Genomic DNA, 7,010 nt, shown 5'->3' with positions numbered 1-7,010 from the left:
GCCATGTGGGTGCCATTTTTGGTGAAATATTCCGGTCTACCTGGAGTTGCATCTGAATCACATTAATGGGCTGATCACCTGTATCTTTTTTACTTAGTACTGATTTTGTAAGATAGAGCTGGTGACCAGCTCCCAACCAAGTCCTTGTACCATTGAAATGATGCAGCTATATAGACATGTTTAAAAGCAATTCCCATGTAGCTACAGCTAGAGCTAAAGGACACTAAAATGATAAATGATAGTAGCTTCTGGTGATTACCTTTTATAGTGGGATTGTGGAATATTTTCCCCGAGGATATGAAGAGATAGTGTGTGGTGTCAGCAGTGGCCCATTGTGTTGATAGTTCTGGGAAGTATGACATTAACCCCAGAGCCTTTGGCTTGCAATGGGTGTGGCTCACAGCTGCAACTTAGTAGGGATAAAGGTTCAATAATCACTGCCAGAGGTTATGGGAAGTAGAAGGGTGGGGGGGGGGGGAACATGGCCTACCCAGGAGTGGCTAAGATGCTGCTGTGGCTGGAGAAACTGCTGGCTGGGGTAGGGAGGAAGGAGGACCTCTGCAGTTCACACAGTTCAGAACCTAGTGGTGGGGTCCAGCAGTACTTTCAGCAGAACTAGGGCCACTAATGGGGAAGGAAGGGGGACTAATTAGTCTACAGTGGACATAAGCTGTCTAGAGATCAGACCTGATGGGACAAGGATGCTAATGATGACCTTTTAAGTTCTTCACAGCTTGGAATCATACTTGATGAGCTTTCTTTCCTAACATGTAACTGCTTGTCTCCTTTTAACTTTTGGGGAAGATCTCCTGCATGTGCCCATATTTGTTGATGCCCAACTGGAGCTAATGGGCCTTCTCTGCTGCGGTGCCCATTTAGTGGAACTGTCTGCCAGCTACTATCTGCAAAGCTCCCACACTGCTTTCTTGTTTCAGGTTTTCATTTTGCCAGGCATTTAGATCCAGAATGATGCAAATATGTTTTTGTTTTTGCCAGGCACACAGTTCCAAATTCAGGCCTGTTTGTCCCTTTCTCCATTGGTGTTGGGCAGGGGTGCCCAAACCCCGGCCCGGGGGCCACTTGCGGCCCTCAAGGCCTCTCAATGCGGCCCTCAGGGAGCCCCCATTCTCCAATGAGCCTCTGGCCCTCCGGAGATTTGTTGAAGCCCACACTGGCCCAATGCAACTTCTCTCAGTGTGAGGGCGACTGTTTGACCTCTCATGTGAGCTGTGGGATGAGAGCTCCCTTCACTGCTTGCTCTTTCACATCTGTGATGCAGCAGCGGCAGCTAAGGAAAGGTCAGCCTTGCTTTTTGCAAGGCCTCTTATAAGCCTTGAGCTATTGCAAGACCTTGATTCATCCATATAAGTTCATCTTTAATATATTCATTTATGTAAAATTATGTAAATTTATTCAAATTTGAAATGTAAATTAATTCTTTATTTCCCCGGCCCCCGATACAGTGTCACAGAGATGATGTGGCCCTCCTGCCAAAAACTTTGGACACCCCTAGTGTTGGGCATAGACTGAAAGATTGACCTGTTGAAATAAGTCCATCCATCTTAACCATTTCCCCCAAATCACCCAATACTAACTAAACAGAATATGAACAACTATCTATAAAGTAATTAGCAAGTACATTAGAGTGGGTTATACATGATACAGCCTCTAGGTTACCCAGAATATCCAGCCCACACACTAGCACACTAAACCCTGCCATGCTGAACTGCACCTACCAAAATTCTCTCTTCTATACAATGGTTAATGTATAGGCAATTTGTCCTCCAGTGTGTCTGGTCACACTGCTAACGTGGAAGAAACTCATTGATAGGAGGTATGCAAAGAAGGACAGCATTCTTTCCCCTTCACCACTATAACATGGATACATGGTCTCTATATCCTTTTGAAGGATCAAGTTGTCTACCATCATACTTCAGCTGCTTTACTCCTCCTGTCTACTAGGAGGCCTTTTTTTCTTTCTCTTTTTCCTTTTGTGAGCAAAGGCACCTGGGAACATCAGCATCAATAGCCTGGACAACATGCTATTTCATTGGTTGACCAGCCATCTGTGCCTGGTGAATGGCCATTCCTCCATTATGTTCTGGAATCCAAATAGATCTATAAGACTCAGGAGCAACTTAACTCAGGAGCAACCACCCTGGTGTGGACCTACGGATGAAGAAAAACTGAGCTCTCAGGAAGCAATGCTAAGTCAGCCCATGGCCTGAATCAAGTGGAAACTTGGACAGAGAGATTGCTTCAAACACTGTGGAGTCACGCTACTTATTCCAATGTAAGTGATTTGAGGTTCAAAGCCATAGGCTCTGTATAGAACACAAAGACTGCATCTCATGTGGTTCTCTGCTTGTCATATAACACAGTGTTTCTCAAACTGTGGATCGGGACAACTAGGTAGGTCCCAAGCCAGTTTCAGGTTGGTCCCCATTCATTTCAATATTTTATTTTTAATATATTTGACTTGATGCTACCATGGACTGCATTTGGGGAATTGTTACAGACCTGTACTTTTAACAGGCTACTATGAAGACACTTTTAACAATGATAATAAATGGGACTTACTCCTGGATAAGTGTGGGTAGGATTGCATCCTAGGATTGTTCAGATTTTCCTGCTTGATGATGTCACTTCTGGTCATGACATCACTTCCAGTGGGTCCTGACAGGTTCTCATTCTAAAAGTGGGTCCCGGTGCTAAAGGAGTGAGAACCACTGACACGTGCAATGTACGCTTGCTGCAAATGTTTCTAAAAACAGGAGCAGGGTGTATCCAACTTTAGATAGTCCTTCCTTTGGTTACTTGCGCATGATAAAATGGCACATTCCAGCATGGCCATATTTCTAAACGCGAGAGACCGGGCTATCCTTCAGGCATAGAAATCTGACGTTAACAGCCTCCGATACCCCTTTCTTCATACTGATTTGATTTTAAACTAAGGCTGGAAAAAAAAATCTATAGAGAGCCCCCCTTTGGTTCAGACTCTCCAGCCTACATTGTGTTTCTGTCACAGGAGCGATTCTGTGAGGAGCTAATTAAAAGACCTGTGAATGTGTGAGGGTTAAACTCACAAGCTCTGCTCATTAACAGTCATTCACCTAAGAATATTTTGAGATAATTCTTTTCAGTGATGGAAGGGAAGAAAAGAATAAGACTAGACAACAGTTAAAAAAAAACATATTTTGTTAGACAAACGCAAATTTCTGTTCCACACTGATGGCAATATCGACTTTAATGAGAAAAGTCCTCCCCTTGTGTCTTGTTTCTTCTTCCAAGAAAAACAAAACAAAACAAAAATCACTAATGAACACACTCCCCTCCAAGAAATAAGGGGGGGGAAGCAGAACCATTTTGTTAATTGTCTTTTTCCTGCTGTTTCCATGGCAATACTGGCTACTAGACTTTGCCACGGAGTGACAGTCCGACAATTCACACACTGCGCCCTTTCAGGCTCGCTGAATGGCCGTGAAAGAGACAGGACAGGCACCATTCAGAAGACATGTGATATCTACTCAATGCACTACCTTTCATCCACATCTCCCAAATTGCAGTTAATTTAATTCTAAACAAATGGCTAAGGGGTACAAATGAGGATTAGAAGGAAAAGAACATCTTGAGCTCTAATGGGGACCGTTTGTGCAAAGAACGGCCGAGCACTTTCTTCTGCTGCCAAGGCCTGCCGGATTGAAAGGTGGATGTCCTCTCGTCTTCTGGGGCCTTAATTTAGACTCTATATCAACAGTGAAGGAAAGGAGAGGGGAAAAAAAAAACAAAAAACATGAGCATAGTTTATCCATGTGGAAATGTATGAATAAGCCTGTGACATAAAGTTCCGTCAGAACTTTCCATGGGATGGTTTGTCGAGGCCTCTTTCTCATGCGCTGCCTGAAGTACTTCCCACTTTTCTTGAATCAAACAGGCCCAGGGATCGAATCTGTGCTTGTGCCATCATCAGCAAGGGCCATAGGGAGCCTCGCTCACTAGGTGGGACTGCCACATTTCCAGGTGGGGCTTCCAGAGAAGAAACGGGGGGGGGGGAATCAGTGATTTCCTTGTAGCCAACAGAAACCATAAGACCTTTGCCAAGCCCGAGGTTTCTGGGTATTTTAGTGCCTTTGCGTTGTTGGCATCAGAAATGTATATGTTGAATAAGAACAGTTATTTTTAAGTTGAGTAAACCTTTACTTTCCCCTGGGGGCTGGGGATAAGAATAGGCCCTCAGTTTGGCTGTACTTGTCGTAAGAGGTGACTAAACAGCCACCGGGTAGATGGGACTCGTCAGCCTGGGAAGGCAGCTCATCTGAGAGAAGGAAAACTCTGATCCCAAACCTCCACTGCCTTGTGGCTACATCCAGTTAAGGAAAAGGCTTCAGGAGTCAACCTTGAGGCAAAATCCGGAGCCAGAGTCCCTGAGGCAGTTCATGGCTGAACACAGTCACGTTCTGGCAACTCCTGCGACGCCGCTGGAACCAACCGTATTGGCTTCTGCCTTTCCATTGGACCATTTCAGCGATGTGGAGAGGGGGGATTTGCTGCATGGGAAACAGTCTATCCTCCATATCTACTTTACCCAGGCTTCGCGCACTGGAGAGAACCACCATTCAGAGCGTGACAACATAGTCTTCCGAGACTGAAGGATGCCAACAAGAAACCTTTACTTCCCCATCATGAAAACTGTCCTTAAATAATGACTTCTTCAAGCTATCCTTTAAGCACCTTGCCAAGTTCTTTGGTTGGTTGGCAACCTTCAGTCTCGAAAGACTATGGTATAAGCTGACAGCACCCGGTATTCCCTGGTGGTCTCCCATCCAAGTACTAACCAGGCCTGACCCTGCTTAGCTTCCGAGATCAGATGATATCGGGCATGTGCAGGGTAACAGTTGACATGGCAAAAAAAAAGTGTTCTTTTCAGGGTCCTTTAAGCATGACAAGGGTGATCTTGGCAATTGTACCCATTGCTAGGGCATGTCATGGCGGAAAGACTCCAGGCACAGGGGGATCTGTGAGATATTGACACTTACGTGCATTTTTCAGGCTGCATCCCTACATTTTTATTTTTTATTTTTTGGCTTTTATTAACAAAAAAATAAATCTAGCACTTTTACTTTGTGGAAATGTAAGGAAAAGCATTCAGCTAGCATTTTACCCAGTTGCTCACTAAGAAGTAAATTTTTTCCTTCCAGTCATTGATTTGGCCAATGAGTATCGAGGCGCTGGAATACCTGGGAAACATTAGACCTTTTATTCTTAAATTCTATAACATACATTGCTGTTTTATTAATTGTTGTATTATACAATGGAGCATTTAAAAATGTGCTAAGTTCTCTGTGTCTATCTTCAGCGGTGGTTTTTTTTTGCTTTCCTCAAACTCCCTCGCCGCACTACAGGCCTGCTTGGGTTGTTGTAGGAGAGGGACACCAGCCACAACTGATTAAAAAAAACAAACATTTTTTTTTTTCCTATTCCAAACACAAGACTTCATTTTTTAAAAAGAAGTTGTCACTTCATAAATTTCAAAAGTCTTTGTTTTGAAAAATGCTTCAGTGGGGAGAATCGGTGCATTCAGTGGGGCAGGGTATCCCAATGACACTACCCTGGCTGCAGCCCCCAAATCAATAAAGGGCAGCCCAATTCCCAAAACTAGGTTTCTGGTAGTGCTGGCTGCCATAAGGCATGCTCTGGCAGGGCACACTGCCTTATGGTTGGCAACCTCAAAAGGTTATGGTATAAGCCTACAGCACCTGGTATTCCCAGGCGGTCTCCCATCCAAGTACTAACCAGGCTTGACCCTGCTTAGCTTCCGAGATCAACACTGCCTTAGTACCAGTGGAAAGCTGTAGCCCTCCTGTGTGCATTGCTGCCACACTGGCTGCTAGCCGGAGCAGGTCAGCCAGCACAGGAGATGGGAGGGGTGGGGGAAGAGTGAAATGGGGCAGGGAGAGGATGAAACTAGGTGGGCACGAGGAGGAGTGGGATGGGAGGTTGTAGGAGTGGATCCAGTGGTAATGGCGCATTCCAGACCCTTTCCTTTATATCTGCAGAATCCCCAACCCCTTTATCTCATTGCTGACTTGCATCAGCAATTTTGAGAAGACCCACTGTGGGATGTGAGGTTTACAAAGGGGAAAGGGGGTAGCCATGTTGGGGGGAGGGAGAGAATAGGATTGGGCCATTATTCTGTTCTAATCAAACCATTTTTGGATTACTGCCACATCCACTTATGATACAAGTCATACATTTTAACTGTGAGTTGGCTCAAAAGTCTAACACAGCTCAGAGGTCAACACAGGTACTTTCATTTCCATATTCTTTTTTAGTATATATCAGAAGACATGGCAAGATGAACCAGAATGAAAATCTTAAGCAATGGAACTGTAAGGCATAGTCAACTCTAATCAGCACCTACATCCCTAGATCTGGCTTCCTCAGACAAATATCTTGGCTCTTTGTCAGTCAAAATGAATGACTTTGTAGTGGATTAGTTTTTCCCTTGAAGCCCCCTAAAAATGCCAGTCTACATTCATACTCATAATAATTATTCCCCCAAGATCTTGTTAGGGGACCCCAAACCCAACGTCGACATAACTCAAGAAGATGAACATATTGAGGGCCCAATCCTATCAAATTTTCCAGCGCCGAAGGCATGTGCTGCATCCTGCAGCCACAGAGGCTTCCTCAAAATAAGGGGACATTTATTCCCTTACATTGGGGCTCCATTGTGGCTGCATCAGTGCTAGAAACTTAGATAGGACTGGGCCAAGAGTATTTCTTCATATATATCCCTTATTACCATGACCACTCCTCTCTTTCTATTTCTCTCCTCTCCCTGGGCTCTATTGGGGACCTTAAGAACCATAAATGGTAGAAAGCCTCCCATTATGTTTGCTTTCCTTATGTTACTCATGAACCATCGTCATCAGTATCATTATTACCAGGCTAAGGTACACTTTTTTAAATAAAGGGGGGATATTTATTTAGAGGGGGGAGGGCAGGGG

The 7,010-nt window shown here is 44.5% G+C and overlaps 1 pseudogene; it reads right to left on the bottom strand.

The window, feature by feature from the left end:
• Window positions 1-4,786: 4,786 nt before the first annotated feature.
• Window positions 4,787-4,903, bottom strand: LOC136654516 (5S ribosomal RNA; annotated as a pseudogene).
• Window positions 4,904-7,010: the final 2,107 nt, after the last annotated feature.

This window comes from Tiliqua scincoides, chromosome 5 (genome assembly GCF_035046505.1).
Source record: "Tiliqua scincoides isolate rTilSci1 chromosome 5, rTilSci1.hap2, whole genome shotgun sequence".
NCBI lineage: Eukaryota > Metazoa > Chordata > Lepidosauria > Squamata > Scincidae > Tiliqua > Tiliqua scincoides.
This window is presented reverse-complemented; position numbering and strand designations above follow the sequence as displayed.